Source organism: Humulus lupulus, chromosome 8, assembly GCF_963169125.1.
Source record: "Humulus lupulus chromosome 8, drHumLupu1.1, whole genome shotgun sequence".
Lineage (NCBI taxonomy): Eukaryota > Viridiplantae > Streptophyta > Magnoliopsida > Rosales > Cannabaceae > Humulus > Humulus lupulus.
Window position 1 is genome coordinate 15,610,089 of NC_084800.1, and position 20,299 is coordinate 15,630,387.

At 42.2% G+C, this 20,299-nt stretch overlaps 1 long non-coding RNA gene across 1 annotated transcript in view; it reads left to right on the forward strand.

The window, feature by feature from the left end:
- LOC133794763 (uncharacterized) overlaps window positions 1-15,996 on the forward strand; it is a 40,768-nt gene extending 24,772 nt beyond the window's left edge. The window contains exon 2 of the long non-coding RNA XR_009875310.1: window positions 15,722-15,996. This is a non-coding gene — a long non-coding RNA (uncharacterized LOC133794763). The remainder of the gene's footprint in view (window positions 1-15,721) is intronic.
- The last annotated feature ends 4,303 nt before the right edge of the window (window positions 15,997-20,299 follow it).

The following is a 20,299-nucleotide window of genomic DNA, read 5'->3' on the forward strand; positions in this document are numbered from 1 at the left end:
AATTATAAATAACTTATAATATATATAACAATATAATATTATAATTATAAATAACAATATATAAATAACTATAATATAAATAACAATATTATAATTATAAATAACTTATAATATATATAACAATATAATATTATAATTATAAATAACAATATATAAATAACTATAATATAAATAGCAATTATAATTAATTTACACAATAATTATAAATAACAAAATTAAAAGCCGAGGCCTGTGTAACACACAGTTTCCTTAAAACAGATTCGCCGCCTCTACGAGGTTTCGATGTCTATCTCCCAGGATACAACGGTGAACGACAAGTAACTCAATTACTTCGCCGAACCAAATATACCCGAACTCTATCACACTAGAACAGATCTAAGAACTCTAAAGAGTAGAAAAGAAAAAACAATACTGAAAATATATATATCTTAATCTCCAATGGAAGACAAATATATATAACAACATATGTTTTGGTGTAAATAAAACTAAGGCCTCTAATCTCTATATATAGGCTATTCTTGAGACACACTTTTATTCACAAAAAATGTGGGACAAAAAACCAAATTTGGTTTTTCCATTCAAATATCCAACAGAATTAACCCTGCCCGTCTATTGATAAATTCCTTGTCAACTCGAACTCTCCTCAAAACCCGAGGTTAACACCCTTTAAGCCTTTCATTTAATACCCTTTTCTGTCCATACCTCACAGTAAACCATCACCGGTAACCTTACTGTTAAAACATCTAAATCAACCATCTCCCCAGAGAATCCGCTGTTCTTCTATCCCATCTCAACTAACAAACTCCACAGCTTACTCACACACTAGTGACCCTTTGCTGCTGCTCTCAAGGATAACTAGAGATCTCAACTCCAACTTATATCTAGAATCCCTCCTTTCAACACAATATCGGGTCCACATACCCTTCTAGGAACCCACAACTCGAGTTCATCTGCCAAAACTGACCAAACTCCTAAACTCTGTGGTTCCTACTCTGAACTAAACCACCACTAGGTCCAAATATCCACAGGTATAATGCACACACAAGCATATACTAGTTCAAATCCACAATGTCACACATTTAGCTACCAGATTTAACATCACTAAGTATATCCAGGTCTCAACATGCTTCATACAAGCAAATAATGGATATAACTCATGAATTTAATTAAGAAAATTAACCACATACACTCAATATGTAAACCATTATGCCAATATTCATCCACATGCATAATAGTATTATTCAACATGCATCAATCTCAACATGCAATAATCAAGGGCCCAGCCCAACAGCATCTCTTGCATATGTCATTTCATTCCTCATGCTCCATATAAATAAGCAGGCAAACAGGGCATTCAAACCTATATTCAAGCATATTAATCATTCATACCAACCAACCCTGAGTCGAGCTTGTCACTGACAGCGAGCGTACATGTTCGGTCAATCTCCAGAACCAATAAACCTTGGCTCGCTCTGATACCAAGTTGTAACGCCCTACTTCCTTAGAGCCGTTACTAAGTGAGTTTTAAGACAAAACAGTGTGCAATGAACTCGCTAACCGAGGTTTTGAAACAAAAGTGTGACTAATTAAAAGTTAGGGCTGTAATCTTTGAAAATGCGACGTTTCATTAAAAAGCTTCTAGTATTAAACACTTGGGATCCCAAAATAAGGTCTGAAAACTATTTACATATTGAAATAAGTTTACAGTTGATTAATCATAAAAATCATAGATTATTACAGCCATTTTCGAATAAACCCCCAACCAAAGCAGTCGGGCAGGCCAAACATGTACGCGTCGCTTCACGCTCTCCGTACTCATGGTTGGTTGACTCAGCCATTGCCCTTACCTGCAACACGGAGCACCCGTGAGCCGAAGCCCAGCAAGAAAACTCATGCAGAACATAGCATAAGCAATTTATACAATTTATCATAACAGATAATCCACATATAAACAAGTCAACCATTAGACTAAGCAAACACAGCCATGCCGTCCCCGAAGCCTTACCGAAGCCTGGGGTCTCGGTCTTCACCGCAGGATCTCACACATATCCTGTGGGTCCCGGGCCCTGCCCTGACCATAAGCATCCCATGTGCTAAGTGTTACTTCCGGCCCCGCTGCCGTTCTCGGCCTTGCCGCCCTCGGCCATAGCCGTTCATTTCACTATAAACATATATAGCATAAAACAAACAACATTCAAACAAATATCAATTCATTTAAATCTGCACCCTAACATGTAATGCAATATAGGGTCGTGCCCGTCAATCATCTCATCATGCAACATGCAATATAGGGCCGTGCCCCGCAATCACACTATGGGCCCACGCCCTATCCTACGGGTGTTATAGTTTTCTTACCTTTCCCTTCAATAGCTTAGATCACCTGACTCCTTGAGCACGATCCCACACGAGCCTTAGCGCACACCTAGGCACAAACATAGGTCAATGTCAAAACCGAACCCCAAGTCCGAAAACCTAGCCTCGGGACCAACCCCGAGCCCCCCGGGAAGTCCTAGATCCACAAAACAAGGTGGCGGAATCGAACCCCGAACCCTAGGTCAAAATCCCTCACAAATAGCCCAAAAACCCCATTCTGGGCGCAGGGTAGCGCTACAGCGCTCAAAAGAGAGCGCTATGGCGCTACAAGCAGAATCAGCATACATAATGGTTGAGTTTTTCTTACGACCAGCATGGTCGTACACTCCACATATTTCAAGATAATTTTGTAAAGATCTAAGTCAATCCCAAGATTGTCTTTAATAATTCCTGATGATCCGATTAATTAGGAAAGCATATCTGTAACAAATTAATGTAATCCTCCTTGAGCCTATAAATAGAGAAAGATAGTTCAAGGAGGGGACTTTTCTTTTGGGCTTTTTGCTTACTTAAGAATATAGATTTACGAGAGAATTAGAGCTAGTACATTACGATATATTATTTATTCTTCAGAGGTTGGTGAAACTCATAGAACCCCAGTTCTTTGATCACTCCTTTGAATACTATATCAATAATAGCTCAAGTGGACGTAGGTTATTACCAGATTCTGGGGTCGAACCACTATAAATTCTTGTGTGCTTTACTGTTTTTGTCATTATATTCATTCTAACATATCTGTCCACATCAAGCATTCTTGACTCCGTGTCAGTTGACCAAAATCAGGGTCAACATTCTAGTGCTTTCATTGAGAGCTTGATACGATATTGTTAAAACAGTAATAAAGAAAACCACAAAGAAGACTGGGCAGGCGACTGGCGCTGCACCATCTCAATCGCCTCCTCCTCCAAACGTGACCGAAGGTGAGCCACATTTGGAATTCGATGAGGAAGAACTGGATTCCGAGACGCTGAGGAATACCCTGGGGGTATTGCAGGATGAACTGGCCAATCTGAGGGACAGCCAGGAAAGTGTTGCTGAGATTATGGCGCGGCAACAACAAGAAATTGAGCTACAGTGCCAGGAGTTGAGTGAGAGGCAAGCGAAGATGGACCGTCGTCAGAGGGAGGCCATGGCAACCCTTGAAGCAGCCTTACAGTTGGCTAGGAATCAGGCTGCACCTGCCTCACAGCCTAATCAACCTACAAATAGACCACCCCAAAGGGGTCCCAATCCTAGCCCGCCTATCCAGCCCTCGAGCCCCCAAAGGCCCGAGCAGCCACCAATGCCGCAGGATGATGTCCCGCTAAGGGACCCTGAGGCGCAGCCTCCATCCCAAGCTGGTCGTGACATTCCCCCACAGCCAAGGCAGAATAGGGCCGGGCAGCAGCCCCGCAGTCGTAGACGCCATAGGAGCGAAGAGCCAAACCCTCCGAGCAGAGGACAGCGTCCTTCTGGTAACAGAAGAAACTCAGAGATAAGCTCTGCGGTCCGGGGTCCCCCACGGCATGATAATGCACGGGGACCTACCGACCAACGCAGGCCACCCTCTAACGCGCGGGAGGTTCCAGCCCGAGCAGGCAACCGAGGGAACAGTCGATCCCACCATAGCCAGTCGAGATTTAGAGATGGCCATGGTTACAATGAGGCCAACTCAGGCAGAGGAAATGTCGGTCGGAGAAATGAAGAAAGAGGTGGGGGCAGAAGCCCACCACCTAGAGAAGACCAACCCGAGAGACGCGATGCTGGGGGGCAACCCAGGCAAAATAACGTCTTTAACCGGCTCGGAGCTAACGAGCAGCAGAGAAGAGACGAGGATTTAAGAGACATACTCAACGATCACCGGGAACGGCACGACGAGTACGTTCCCCCAACACCAGAGGCCCCGACGATTCCCGAAGCCGTGCAAGCCCAAATAGACGCCCTGAACCAGGCAGTACAACAGCTGGTCGGGGGAAGGACGTCTCACATCGAGTATGATTGGAGAAGAGGCACTCCTTTCGTTCAAAGGATAGCTATGGCAGAAACTCCTAGCAAGTTTAAGATGCCTACGCTTCCAAACTTTGACGGGTATGGTGACCCGGTATCTCATGTCAACAAGTTTGAGATACAAATGGACATTCAAAAAGTGTCCGAAGACGCTCGGTGCAGGATCTTTCCTGCAACACTTTCTGATGCTGCACGGGAGTGGTTTTTCAAATTCCCTCCTGCAAGTATTGTTTCTTGGGAGATGTTCATAAAAGAATTTTACGGACAATTCTATGTAGGTCATGTGCACCCAACTAAGGTGAATCAGCTGGTCGAGATACGCCAGCAAGAGGGAGAGCCACTGAAGGATTACATCCAGCGCTTCATGCGAGCAGCAACTGGAGCCAAAACAGTGGGTGACGAGGGCAAGATGATGGCTCGCCCTAACTGTGGGAGTTAGGCGCCGCACGCCTTTGTGGAGTAGCCTCAGAAAGCATGGAGTTAAGACTACTCAAGAATTTTTGGATCGAGCTGATCGTTACATCAAGCTCGAAGATGCCATCGCCAGTGAAGGGAAACCCCCAGGCAAGGATAAGGGGATTGCCGAGCCCGCCAAAGCCACCAATGGGTCAAAACCCAACGGTAACGGAAACGACAATGGCAATGGCAAGAATGGGGGGAAACGGCCGCATAATGAGCCTTCCACCTCTGACAATAAACGAGCCAAGAGCAATCGTTATGAACCTCGGTTCACTAACTACACTGCCCTTATTGAGTCTCGGGGAGAGGTGTATCAGGCCACGAGTTCTAGTGTGCCTTATAAAAAACCTGCTCCCATTCGAAAAGATATTTCGAAGAGGGACACTACCAATTTCTATCGTTATCATAACGACTACGGACATGATACAAATGAATGCAACCAGCTGAAGGATGAAATCGAGCTCCTTATTAGACAAGGACACTTTAGAAGATATGTATGGGCCTCGGGAAATTCCCAACGAGAGGCTCCAGGTGGCAACGAGCATGCGCCCGCACGCCAACGCTCGCCACCTTTGCAGCCTGACCCCGTAGCTGGCACTTTACTCACCATCTGCGGAGGCTCGCACCTCGCGGGAAGCAGTGGAAAGGCGAGGGAACGATATGCTCGGACCCTACGTCACGACCAAGACATCGAGATGATGACTGTGGAGGACAGGGTATCAAAGAAGGCTCGGTCAGAGGATGGTGAGATAACCTTCTCTGATAGCAACGCCCAGCATGTCCAGTTCCCACATTCCGATCCGTTGGTCGTGGACGTTCAAATCGCCAACATGATGGTGAAAAGAGTACTAGTTGATACAGGAAGTTCAGTAAACATCCTGTAAAAATCTTCACTGAAACGCATGAAGTTGTCCGTTAAGGACTTGGAGCCCTGCAACCAAACAATTTACGGCTTCTCAGGCAAGGGACTCACCCCAGCAGGGTCAATCAGACTTCCAGTCACAGCAGGTACAGGGCCTGCTACCAGGACATTTCTCGCTACTTTTATAGTAGTCGATTGTCCTTCGGCGTACAATGCTGTCATTGGAAGGCCCATACTGGTTGATCTTCGGGCCGTCACCTCAGTATGGAACTTGGCCATGAAATTCCCGACAAACGCAGGGGTATGATGCGTGTTGGGAAATCAGAGAGAAGCAAGGGAGTGCTACAATGCCTGCGTTACAAAGGCAAAGAAAGGAACGTCGAATAGCACTCCCCCAGATAGGTTGCAAATGGCTATTGATACACAAGCCCAATCCGGTGATGGAGTCACCAAATAGGGTGTTGCCCAAAGTGAGGATAGGGATTTAGATCCTCGCTTTGGGGATTTTGAGGAAGATGTTGGACCCGTCGAGGACCTGGAAGAGGTCCAACTTGACGAAAAAGACCCGACCAGAGTTGTGAAGGTCGGGAAAAACTTAGAAGCAACCACGAAGCATGCACTGGTGGAATTTTTGCTAAAGAACCAGGAAGTCTTTGCCTGGTCACACAAAGACATGGTTGGGATAGATCCTGCAGTTTTCAGCCATGTCCTGAACGTTGACAAGAGTTTTCCACCCGTGCAACAGAAAAGAAGGCTGCTCGATAAGGATAGATCGAAAGCCTTAAAAGAGGAAGTCGAGAGACTGAAGGAGAATGGGTTCATCAGGGTGGTGTTTTATCCATTGTGGGTCTCTAATCCAGTACTGGTTCCAAAGCCTAACGGCAAATGGCGAACCTGTGTGGATTTCACAGACCTCAATAAAGCCTGCCCAAAGGATTGCTTCCCACTCCCAAGGATCGACCAGCTGGTCGATGCAACTGCAGGACATGAGATCCTCTCCTTCATGGATGCATACTCAGGATACAATCAGATCAGTATGCATCCCCCTGACGAGGATCACACTAGCTTTCGGACCGATACAGGGTTATACTGTTATAAAGTAATGCCCTTCGGACTGAAAAACGCTGGTGCGACTTACCAGCGATTGGTCAACCACATGTTTAAGGAGTTGATCGGAGTAAACATGGAGGTGTACGTGGACGACATGCTGGTAATGTCAAAAAAGGTTGAAGGACATGTAAAGGATTTACAAGAGTGTTTCGACGTTCTGAACAAATATCTGATGAAGTTAAACCCTCTCAAATGTTCCTTCGGAGTAGGATCGGGAAAATTTTTGGGGTTCATTGTTAATTCAAGAGGAATCGAAGCCAACCCTGACAAGATAAAAGCCCTGATCGACATGAAATCGCCGATGAAAATCAAGGATGTGCAAAGTTTAACTGGAAGAATTACCGCACTAAGTAGATTAATTTCCAAGTCGACGGATAAATGCGTCCCTTTCTTCAATCTATTTAGAAGCAACAAGAAATTCGAATGGACGGGAGACTGCGAACAGGCTTTCCAGGCCTTAAAGGCCCACATGGCACAGCCTCCTGTTTTATCAAAACCCATGGATGGAGAAACTTTGTTCATTTACCTGGCGATCACCAAATTTGCTGCCAGTGCGGTGCTAGTATGAGAAGAAGAAGGCGTACAAAAGGCGGTTTACTATGTAAGCAAGAGGTTAATCGGGGCCGAATTGAGGTATCCCCCAATCGAAAGATTAGCCTATTGCTTAATTTTGGCCTCAAGGAAGTTACGTCCTTACTTCCAAGCCAATCCCATCACAGTCTTAACTGTTAGAGAATATATTTTATTACTCAATGGAAAAGTGGAAAAACCAAAAATACAACTCTATGCAAAGAATACAATGGACTAGATGATAGATAAATAGGTTTACAACTCAATGACCAACAATACAAGTAAATGTAGAGAAGAGAGATTACAAACTCAAAACAATAATAATACAAGTAAATAAGATCAACAAGATCAAAAGAATGAAAACACAAACAAACTCTCACACAACCAAAGTGTAGAGTAGTGGGGATCACCAACTTGAACAAGGTTCAAGACCTTTGTCCAAAAGCTTATTTCCCCCTATTCTCTAAGCACTAAGGGATCTCTCTAGGAAATAGCTCTCTGGAATTATCAAGCCTCAAGGTGTATTTTCCAGCCAAGTGCTTTGTGGATGGAAAATGGTGTGTCTTACAAGTGAGCATTAGGCCCCTATTTATAGAGTTTATAGACACCCTTTGAATTTCAAATTCCACCAACCCTCATGGCTGTTACCAATGATTAATTGTGTGTTTTATGGAATTAAAATAGAGATTTGGGAGTTACTTGGCTGTTGGAATCGTTCAAAATTGGATAAAAACCGATATTGTATGAAGCTGTCAGCCACTAAGGCCGCGGCGCTTGTTCTAGGCACCGCGGCCCTCAGTCAAGTTCAGCAACAAATTTTTTTAGTTTTTTCCAAAACGTTCCAATTTATTCCCACTTGATTTTGTAACTTCCATACACAATATGAGAGTTAAAATCACATCTCTATCAGCCATTTCTCATATGGCTTTATGAAATCCAATCTCAAATGTGTAACATATAATATACACATTATTGGGTAATATTTGGGAGTTACAAGTTTGTAACTGATTTTGTAACTCCAAAATATGTCACATTTGGACACACACATGTGTCCAATTTTGCGACTCTCAATAATATGTTACAAGGTGTGACAAATCACATTTTGTCACATTATTTAATCTAATATTATATTATATGAAATAATATAACATTAACTGACCAACCCCTTCGGCAAGTTCTGCAAAAGCCAGAGGCGACTGGGCGCTTATTAAAATGGGCAGTCGAACTCGGGCAGTTCGATATCGCATATTCACCGCGAGCAGCAGTAAAAGGACAAGTCTTGGCTGACCTTATCGCTGAATTCACTGAGCTCCCAGACGACGAGCAGTGCGAGAAACCTAGTGCGCCTGAGCCCCAAGTCAAAGCTCCTTCGTGGAAGTTATTAACGGATAGATCGTCCAACGAATCTCACGCAGGAGTAGGAGTGATATTGATAACGCCAGAAGGGCATCAATTTCACTGCGCTATTAGGTTCGATTTCACCGCATCGAACAATGAGGCCGAATATGAACCACTCCTCGCAGGACTAAGGTTAGCCAAAGACATGAGTATAAAAGTGCTTGATATCTACAGTGATTCACAGCTGGTAGTGAATCAAGTCTTAGGGGAGTATCAAGCACGGGGCCTCAAAATGGTGGCCTACTTAAACAAAACTAGAGATTGGTTGGCGCAATTCGAGAAGTATACCCTCCAGCAAATTCCCCGAGATCAGAATTCAAACGCAGATGCTTTAGCCAAACTCGCAAGTGTGAAAGACGCTGGCACTTTGAATATAGTGCCAGTAGAGAGATTATGCGAACCGAGCATACGAGCAGACGAAACCAATATGGAAATCTGAATGGAGGATACATGGATGGAACCATACTTGGAGTATCTCACAAATGGTGTACTACCAGCAGATAGAAACAAAGCCATAACTCTTCAAAGACAGGCTGCTAGGTATATACTGGTCGATGGTGTCCTTTACCGAAGAGGATACTCCATGCCACTGCTCATATGCATTACACCAGAAAAGGCTAAAGAACTAATGAAGGAAGTACATGAAGGCTTCTGTGGGGACCACGCTGGGGGGCAGAGCTTGTCGAAAAAGAATATGAGGCAGGGTTATTTCTGGCCGACTATGAACGAAGACTCAATGGAGTTTGTGCGGAAATGCGATAAGTGTCAGAGGTTTTACAATATTCCGCGCGCAGCTCCCAACGAGTTAAAGCAGATGCAAAGTCCTTGGCCTTTCGCAGCATGGGGTATAGACTTGATTGGATCCTTGCCAATAGGGAAGGGTGGAGTAAAATACGCAGTCAGAGCAGTCGACTACTTCACCAAATGGGCCGAAGCTGAGCCGCTCGCTACCATAACGACCAAGAAAGTTCTTGATTTTGTCATCAAGAACATTGTTTGCCGATATGGTTTGCCTCAAAAAATTGTCTCAGACAATGGCACCCAGTTTGACAGCGACTTATTCACAGACTTCTTCAAAAGATATGGAATCGTCAAAAGCTTTTCTTCAGTCGCACATCCACAAGAAAATGGGCAAGTCGAAGTAGTGAACAAAACACTTAAAGATACCCTGAAGAAAATACTTGAAGACGCTAGAGGAGCATGGCCAGAACAGCTACCTGAAGTACTCTGGTCGTATAAAACTTCTCATCGAACAGCGACAGGTCATACCCCGTTTTCCTTAGCGTTCGGGTATGAAGCTATGTTGCCCGTCGAGTTAGATCCGCCCTTACATCGACGAATTACATATGACAAGGACCAGAATAGCCAACTGATGATGGAGTCCCTAGACTCACTTGAAGAGAAAAGGGAAAGAGCCCAACTCCGAGTAGCTGCGTACCAGCAAAAAGTCGCCTGGTATTTTAACTCAAAGGTGAAAGAAAGAAAGTTCAACGTCGGAGATCTAGTACTTCGACGAGTTTTCTTAAACACCCGCGACCCAACTGCTGGAGTACTCGGACCAAAATGGGAAGGACCTTACCAGATTGAAGAAGTCCTTCATCCAGGCACCTACAAGCTTGCACGCTTAAATGGAGATCTCGTTCCACGCTATTGGAACGGAGAACACCTGCGCAAGTATTATCAATAAACAGTCCTTTTTAAAGAGCTGGCTTGTATTAATGTTTACTTTTTACAAGTTTTGAAAAAGGGTTAGCCACGTTGTATGTCTAATCGCTTATAAGTGTAAGATCTTTTAAAGATCACTCGTAAAGACATGATTAGTCCATTTTAATACGAGAATTATAAGGGACTGTGCGCAGCCAGTCATTCTTGCCAACCTTTGTAATTTTTTTTTTTACAAGTATTTGTTCATTACGTGTGTTGTTTTGATGTATTATAAGTGTTGCATTTCCTACCGAGCAGTAATGTTCGTACAGGTCGTGGTCAAGGCAAGTGACCAAGGACCTAAAGCTCCTCAGTCACTTGGGGGCATATAAGGTACATCGATAGCAAAGCATACCAAGAGGTATGTAAACACATGAACAAAATGAGTGAAAGCATGCTACGGTACTTAGAGTATTTTTCAAAATTTATATTTTGTTAAATCAAGCCAAAGTACTATGCTAAGTTCGGTCATGCGAACAGATGTTATAATAGACAGAAATATTATAATATCATAAGGCATTCTTTTACACCGCAAGCATTACTGCTTGGATGTAATTGTTCAAAGTAAAAGGAAAATGCGCTGCCCATGCAGCAAAATTAATAGTAAAAATTTAGTCTTTACATCACGACCCGTGGGTCATGTAACTAAAGAAAAATAAAAAAAGTTTAAGGAGCATTAGGAGCAGGAGGATCTTGCTCAGCATTCTAGTTGGCCGCATCCTCGACAACTTTTCCTTCCTCCGCGCCAGCAGCAGGCTGAATGCTTGGGGAGGCAGGTACTCTGGCTCTTTCTTCGGTAGCCAACCGAGCAGCACAGTGGGCTAACTCGGCGTTCTTGGCATCCTTTGGAAGGTAGTTGAAGTTGGCACTTCGATTGTGTTTCCAAAAGTTGTAGAAACACCGAAGTGTCGCATTCTTGTACCTCTCCATATCTTTAGCATTGGTGAGCTTCAGCTACTCCACCTGGCTCTGGAGGACGGCAATAGTCGCATCCTTAGTGAGGTGTTCCTCCTTAAGCTTCTTGACTTCACGCCAGTGAAGATGGCTAGAATCCTGGTAGTCGTCCCTCTGCTTCCTAGCTACCTCCAAAGCAGTTTGCTTCTCGGACAACTCTGCCACCGCAGCATCCTTCTGCTTGGTGACCACCTCAAGCTCCCCAGAAAATTTGGCCTCCTCAACAACCGCCGACCGAGCCTGCTCGATAGTAGCAGTGGCACGGGTACAAGTAGCGGTTATGGTCAGCATGGCCTGCAGTCAAAGAGTAAAAGTTAGGCTATATTACAATAAGGAAAAATAAGAGCCAAAATTGCAAGGAGGGAAAGAATACTTACGCTGGCCACTTCGTTGAGAGCTCTGTTGAGGATCTGGTCGACCCCCATATTCTCAGCCTCGGCCATTGCCTCCCTGCAACAGTCATGCTTTAGGATATGCGCAAGGCGATCCTTAGCTGATCACAGGGAACAGCTCGAGAGTTTGGCCCCAGGAAGTTCTGCTTGTGGGGCCTGTTCTTTTTGTGCCATGTGCAAAGGGTTGGCAGCTGGGGCAGTTTCCTTCTCAGCAGAAGGCTGGGCAGAAGGTTGGGTCACGGATCCATCCTTAGAAGGATCATTTGTTTGACCCTTCTTGGCCGGAGGTGCTTGACTCGACTCACCGTCTTGCCTCCGGACCGTCTTCTTCCGACGGACTAGGGGGACTTCCTCCTCCTCCTGAGTCTGATACAAATCGAAAACGTTAGGAAAAGCCATTTCTGCAAAAAAAAGAAAAGCATGCAGACAGTAAGACAAAAATAGATAAAAAGTCATGGAAAATCAGATTGTCGTCCCCATCAAACAAGTGACAGGGAATTGGCAAGTTATTTAAAAGCAAAATAACAATACTATTTTCGTCTAAAGACTCATCCAGGTCTATGACAGACTCCGTTGCCTTTTGTTTCCCCTTGCCTTGGGGCGCAGAAGGCCTCTCTGCTGAAGGGACGCCAGTGTGTTCCCTGATTGTAACCCCCGTTGGCCTCCTTCGGGGAGGAGACGCCGGAGGTTGCTGCTCGGGATGCCCCTCGGCAGTGGCGTCTGCCACCACGGGTCCTCTTGTTTCATGGCGAGGAGCCAGGAGGCCAGATAGCCTCAAGTTTTCATCAGTGACCAGGGACTTAATGCTTTTTTTAGCGTCTGCCATCCTGGCCAGTGCGTTGGACCTCAACACCATGTCTGGTGTTGGGTTCAGGCGTAACCATGGTCCTGAAAGGCACAATATACTTTAAGAAAGTGTAGAAAAACTTGCGAAGGAAAAGTAGCGACCAGTGAAAGTGACATTTACCTCCTTGAGCGAAGGCCAGGTTGTTCGTAGTCATGTCTGGCGTGAGGAAATACTCTTGATTGTACTTCCCCATGTTGGAAATATGAGTAGTGTCACGCAGGAACGTTCGGTTTGTTTCCTGGTGACAAAGATGAAAAAAGCCTGTCCTGTATTGTTGAGGGTTGGACTTAAGGTCAAAGAGAAAGTTGACCTCATGAGGGGTGGGCTCTGGCCAGTTTTTGAGTTTGTAAAGGATATAGAGTGCGACCAGCATTCTATATCCATTTGGGGTAATTTGGAAGGGGGCAACACCAAAGTAGTTGGCCACCCCCTGGTAGAATGGATGTAGAGGAAGGATAGCCCCCACCTCTATGTGATACCTTGACCAAGCACTATAGACACCCCCGGGCAAATTAGTTCTTTGGTCAGTAGCTGGGATCCTAAGATTGACCCCGGTGAGAGGATACTTCCTAAGGTAATTGGCAAGCATCCGTGGAGTTACCTGGCTGGTGGGAGAGAGATACCACTCGACATCAGGAAGGTTTTGATGCCGAGGGCGAGCCCTAACTTGAATACAAGGGTCCGGGGCAATGTTTTCTCGACCACTGGTCGAGGGAATCCTAGCTTGCGAATCAGGCTGGGCAGGTGAATTTGGATTGTTTTTAGGGTTTGGCTTTTTCTTTCCTGGAGATTTAGAGCGGGCCATTTGGGGTGCTGATGGCTGAGGTATGGAAGAAGAAACTCTGGAAAATGGAATCTCGTGAACTCGGTCGGCCGGTTGTTCTTCGCCTTCAAGCAGTTGCGCAAGAAGATTGTCGTCGATGGGTCGCTCACCTCCCCACAAATCTGGCATTAAAATCTGCGAATAGAAGAATTGGGAGGTGAGGATGAAGAATTTAGAGGGTTTTTTATAATAACGCTGGTCCTGCATAAAAGTTAAACTTTTATACAACAACATTCTAACAAAAAACCAATTTTTTCACACGAACAGTTTGAAAAATAGATCAAAGAGTGAAAGCAAAAAGTTTTTCGAAAAAGCTTTTTCAACTATTTTTAGGGCGGGAAAAATTTAGTTTTTCAACTGGCACAAAAATTGAATTTTTACTTCGGTTTTACGTCCTAAAGTCGTTATCTCAACTATCAAACTAACTCGTAACTCCTTAATGGCCAAGAAATATCATCCTATACAACATCACCCATTAAACCCCCTACTGTCATGCATCTCAACCTTGAAACAAATGAACTCAACAGTCAATCCACAGAAGCATGCATGGCAAAAATATAGAGCATAAAAGTTATGAGACTTACCAGAAAAAAGATCGTGGAAGCTCTGATTTTAGGGTTTCTTAAAAGAGTGATAGCTTGCGTAAAAAGGAAAAGAAGACCTTGGAGAGACTATATATATTTGTAGAGTCCAAGAACTTTACTTAGCTAATTATTTAGTAGTATTATAGTATGTATAGTATTATCTTTGTAACTGTGGATTTTTGGTTCAGACCGGGAATTATTTGGACACTCATAGTAGTACTTATAGATTTTCTAAGTTTAACCTATAGTTTAAGAATATTAAGTTTAACCTAAGGTTTGATTATATGACTGATATTAAGGATAATATTTATTATACTATAAGGTTTAGATGAGGACCAATAGGATTTTAAGCACATGTTATGAATGGGTGATTAAGGATTAAGTATTTTGAGGATTAAATTTAATAAGGAGTAAAGTTTGAATGCTATAAGGTCAGTCAGCAGCTTTGAATACGTTGAGGGCTTAGTCAAGGTTGTTTACTCCATTCAAACTTAGCTAAAAATGTGTAATTTTGTGTTTAATTAATCATCGAGTGCCGATATATTGCAGCTATAGGGGGCAATATATCGCAGCACGTAGATACGGAAAACACGAGACGATGCACGACTGCCTCGGGCATACTGGCCCAGGCGATATATCGCCTACAGGGGGTGATATATCGCCTCCTTCAGTGTAATTTGAAATGTTTTGAATTCATTTTCCATTCAGCCATTCAACCTCTTGATAAGTCCAGCATCTTTTTGAACGAGTCTTCAGCCTCTGCTGAACGATTATTCAAATTATTTTCACCTACAAAGCTATTATTTTTATTCAAGTAAAATCAAGATCCTTTCATTCCTAAACTCTATAAATAAGACCTAGCACCCAACCATTATTCATCTTTTGCTCTAAGTTCAGAGGCTGCAAGTGCTAAGTGAGTGTGAGAGTGTAAACACCTGGTTTGGGGAAATCATAAGCTTAAACATCATAAGCTTATCAAACACTTTGGGAAGTAAGGTTCTATAGTATTTCGGTTGTGGTGTAGATTGGTCTTACAAGTCTTTGAGGTAAACCAAAACTCTAGTTCATTTGTTTTATGTTATTTCTCATAGCCTTCTACTCAGTCTCCTAACCTCATTCTTATTTTGGTTAGGAAATCTAAGTTCTTGAGCACATAAGTTTCGGTAAGCATGATTCTCAATGGTTTAGTCTTCCCATTCCTTTTCATCTCTTTTTCTTCATTAGACTCACTCTTTTTCATAATGGTTATTAGGAGTGTTCCAAAGTCCCAACGCTGTCCACATATCCCGGTAACTTTGGTAAGGAAAATAGGATAGAAATGCATATGTTATATGTTCTATATGTTATCTTATGTTTCTTATGTTATGATAAGTCTTATGATATGTATGTTTGTAGGCTTGGGCATATGACCCATATGACTAACAAGACCCCAAATAGATTATGGGCATATGACCTACTTAGCTAGTAGGACCCCACTAATCTCATGGGCATATGACTTGTTTAGTCTATGGGACCCCAAGTAATAATGGCCATTATAGTATGTGTATGTAATAAGTGTTATGTTATGTCTCTATATTTCTTATGAAATTTATGTTTATGACTATGTGTTAGATTTTCCTTGCTGGGCATTAGGCTCATTCCTTTTTGTTTTATGTGCAGGAAAATAGCTTTAGAGGCGGTAAGATTCGTGGACGGTTAGAGAATGTGTATCGGTGATGAACGGATTCAAGGAGTCGAGAGTTTGATTTCGAGGATGTAGTCGTTTACTTATGGTCTTTATATGTATTTTCCGCACTTACTATGTAACCCCTTTATTTTTAAATCATGTTATGTTTTTTTTTTTTCAAACAATGAAATCCCATATCCTTCTTGATATTTTGTAAGTAGCTCTTATTTTTACAAGTTATTTAATAAAATTATGGTATTTTCGCAAATGTAAGTTCTATTAAGGTTTTATATGTATAGTTTTGTTAATGGTCCAAAAGTCTAGAGTAGTGGGTCATTACAACATTTTTGTCCGTGGCATAAAAAGGGAGTAATCATCAGTTTCCTCTTTTTCGAAGCATGGGGAAGGGTGATAGCCGTCGAAAGGTTACTTGGGAACCGAAAAGCCGTGATTAGACAAGGGTTGATTACTTTTCCCAAGATTGCATGAATTACTCTGACAGGCCTGGTGGGATAATCGAATGGTCGTTTCCTTAAAAGTTTATTTATTTCTCGTAATAAATAAACTTGGGGGGCAAATGTTATCCAAAAAACAAGCACGGATGACGTGGCAAGTGATTCCTGAACACGTGGCTGACACCTGGCAGAGCTCTGTTAGAGTATCGACCAGTAAGATATTGCATACATAACAGTTGAGTTTTTCTTACGACCAGCCTGGTCGTACACTCCACATATTTCAAGATAATTTTGTAAAGATCTAAGTCAATCACAAGATTGTCTCCAATAATTCCTGATGATCTGATTAATTAGGAAAGAATATCTATAACAAATTAATGTAATCCTCCTTGAGCCTATAAATAGAGAAAGATAGTTCGAGGGGACTTTTCTTTTGGGCGTTTTGCTTACTTAAGAATATAGATTTACGAGAGAATTAGAGCTAGTACATTACGATATATTATTTATTCTTCAGAGGTTGGTGAAACTCATAGAACCCCAGTTCTTTGATCACTCCTTTGAATCCTATATCAATAATAGCTCAAGTGGACGTAGGTTATTACCAGATTCTGGGGCCGAACCACAATAAATTCTTGTGTGCTTTACGGTTTTTGTCATTATATTCATTCTAACATATCTGTCCACATCAAGCATTCTTGACTCCGTGGCAGTTGACCAAAGTCAGGGTCAACAAAATTCATCTATATTTTTATCCATATTATCTTTTTCATCATCATCTAATTCTTCTTTGTTACTTTGTTCTCCATAATCTAAAAATGAAATACTAAGTCTATTATTATTTTGATATATACTTTCATTGGTGGGAACACTTATATTTTCTTTTAATTTTACATCCCATTCTATTCCTTCTAGTAGTTGTGAAGAGTATTTGGGAGGTTTTATCATTTTTATTCATTTACTTTGAAGGGTTTCTATTACTTTTTCTATTTTTAAGTTGAATCTTATGCTAGTATTATGTATTAATTTTCCTTGAAATCTTGTACATATTATGAGGTTTTCTCGGTCTATATTTTCGTATCCTCTACTTTGATTTCTTAGTTTAATACTTGATATATCTTTAATCATCATCATAAAGTCTGGAGTTACAAAGAATAATCCATAATTATTATTCATGTCTACTTCCATCATAGAGATAATACTTTTTCTATCATCTTCTATAATCATATAATATTAATAAAACTTTTGCTCCTAATTTTTTCCTTACTACTCCTTTTATTCCTATCATATACAAACCTTGATTAATATATTTATATCTGTCTTCTTTTATGAGGTTTCTAATAGTTTCGTTAGGGATTATTTGCAAATTTTGATAGTTGTTATCATTGACTATTATTGGTATTTCTCTTTGATGACTGAAAAGACCTCTATTAGGCTGCCATATTCTAGTATAGTATAATTGTCGGGCATTATTTAACACTATTGTTTCTTGTGTAAATCTATCATAGGATTCATTAATATCTACTACTTCATCTAAAGATAATATTTCTTGGTTATTATTACTAGTTATTCGATCTAAAATGCCAGTAAATCTTCTACTTAAGGTTCCACTATTCCTTAGATTACTAAAATGACTATTTACTTGTGTCTAGCTTGGCTGGTCTGATCTGTTCGACATATCTTTCAAATTTATTACTAAATTCTTTTTTATTTTTTATTACCACGTTTTCCTCAATTTTTAATTTACTAATCTGTTTTATTAGCTGATCTATGTCAGTTTCAATTTTATTATTTTTTAGTGGTACGAATCTATTTATTCTTTCACTTATTTTATCTATTTTTTCATGCAATTTTATTAATAATTCAATTATAGTATTAAGTTGATGGTTTCTAGCCTTATCTTGACCAGACGTAGCAGAAGAACTGAAACCGTCTAAATTTATATTATCATCAAAATCTTTAACTAGATTATTTGCAACAATATAATCAGGGTTATTAAAAGACATAAATAAAGCATGAATTAAGAAAGAACTATATTACGAATATTTTCTACGTGTGTCTTTAATTCTTCTCATTACACCCAGATTTCGAGATAAGAAGTTATGACCCCGAAAACTAGTCTCGTGAGATGTGAGCTCAAAACACATACGGTCGTCATATGATTCAACCGTCGAACCTCTTTGAATTAAACGACGACCTCAAAGATGTGTGGCCTCGAGTGTGCTCTGAGCTCGCAATGGTCATTGTATGACATACTTTTCCATGATTGCTTCAAGTGAGATGGATCGAGCTCGGGAAGTACAAGCTCGGATGTGACAACATCGTCAGCTTCTATTTGTTCCAAACATAGCGCGAAGTTAGGCGACGAGCTCGTGGTTGACTCATAGTCTCGGCAAGTTCAATGCCAATCTTTGATCTCGAAGATTTGATGAATCATTTGGGATAGCCCATTACGTGTGAACATGTTTATTGTTGCACAATCCCAATATTTAAGGGATATCATTTAATCTGTTATCCGTTCCCGATCTTCATGGGACATTTCCATGTATAAAGGAAATAATGCATTAAATAGCATTATTTCAATTGATTTACTGAATATCTTCCCGAAATATGTGGGAATGAATTATGCAACCTTCCCTATAAATAGAGAAGGAAACACCATTTGTAAAGGACTGATTTCTGATTTCTGGAGAGAAAACTCTGGGCAACTCTGATCTGGAAGGTTTCCAGAAAACTCCTAAGTCTTAATAACATAGACTCGTGGACTAGGCAGAGTTAACTGCTGAACCACGTAAAAATCCTCTAGTTTTCCTCTATATTCATTTACACCAATATTTTATTGTTTAATTGCTCTACTATTTGAGTTGACGAAAAACGACGTCAACAGTTTGGTGCTTTCATTGAGACCCATTAAACAGTACGTGTGTGAGTCTATTCAGTCAAAGAACCTCCCGAATCAACAATGGCAGCAAATGCCCAATGTTTCTGAGGAGGAAATTTTAGATGAAGCTGACTGCCCCCGAGGCCCTAGAAAGCAGCCTATGGTGAATTCGGACCCTGATGAGATGAGTGGTTCATCCGACTCTCGGGGACCACCAGCCCCCAGGGACGACGAGCACATGTACTACAATTCTGAACGATATGTCCCGATAGTGGAGCTCTAAAATCATCAACTGCGAAAGTAATTGGCAAAGGCCAAGAAACGTAATGAGGAGCTAGCCAGACTAGCTGCTGAAACGCATGCGGCTTAGGCCCCACCTTCGCCAGAGGCCCAGGCTCCGTCTCCGCAGGACGGTCATGTTCCACCACGTAGGCCCTGAGGGCGGCCACGCAAAAATGCTGCCACCCGAAGAGCGGAGCAACCTCCGCCGCCAGCAGAACAGTCTGCTCCGCCGAGGCCCCGGAGAAGTAACCCGGCCAGAGGTCCTACCAACCCAACTGCAGAGGCGACAGCCGGAGTAGGGAATAACCGAGCCCCCTCAGAGGCTCGGACCCAAAATCCTGGTAACGCGTAGAACGTTGCAGAGCCTGATCGAGCAAACTCAGGGCCTTCTAGGCCCCGTAATGGATGGCAGCCACCATCACCAATAAGGCACCTACCATCGCCAATAAGGTATCCCTCACCAACTCGGAGGAACACACAACCAACCCATGGTGATAAGGAAAGACGACCTAGGCGAAGACGTGGAAATGGGGAGACTACTAGGGAGCATAGGTGTAACACCCTGGATAGCCAAGACCGTTACACTGTGCGTTTATAAAGGTGCTGGACTCGTTAATCAAGTCATTTAATTAAAAACGTGTTATAGAAACTACAGTGGAACTAGGGTTAAAAGATTTTGGTCTCAAAAGTCGCATCTTTAATAAATAAACATTTTATGTTTACACGGGATCCCAAAAATAATAAAATTAAAACCATTTACAAAAGATTCAAGATCTAAGTTCAGAAATTAGCCACTCTAAGGCAAAACAGATTGTTAGGTATTCCTTGTATTGATCCACTCCTCGGCCATGGCAGCTGAACAACTGACTATGTACATTCAGCCCCGCAGCTCTCCATCTCAGGATTGGTCCAACTTGCCTTTACCTTTACCTGAACCACGTAGCACCCGTGAGCCA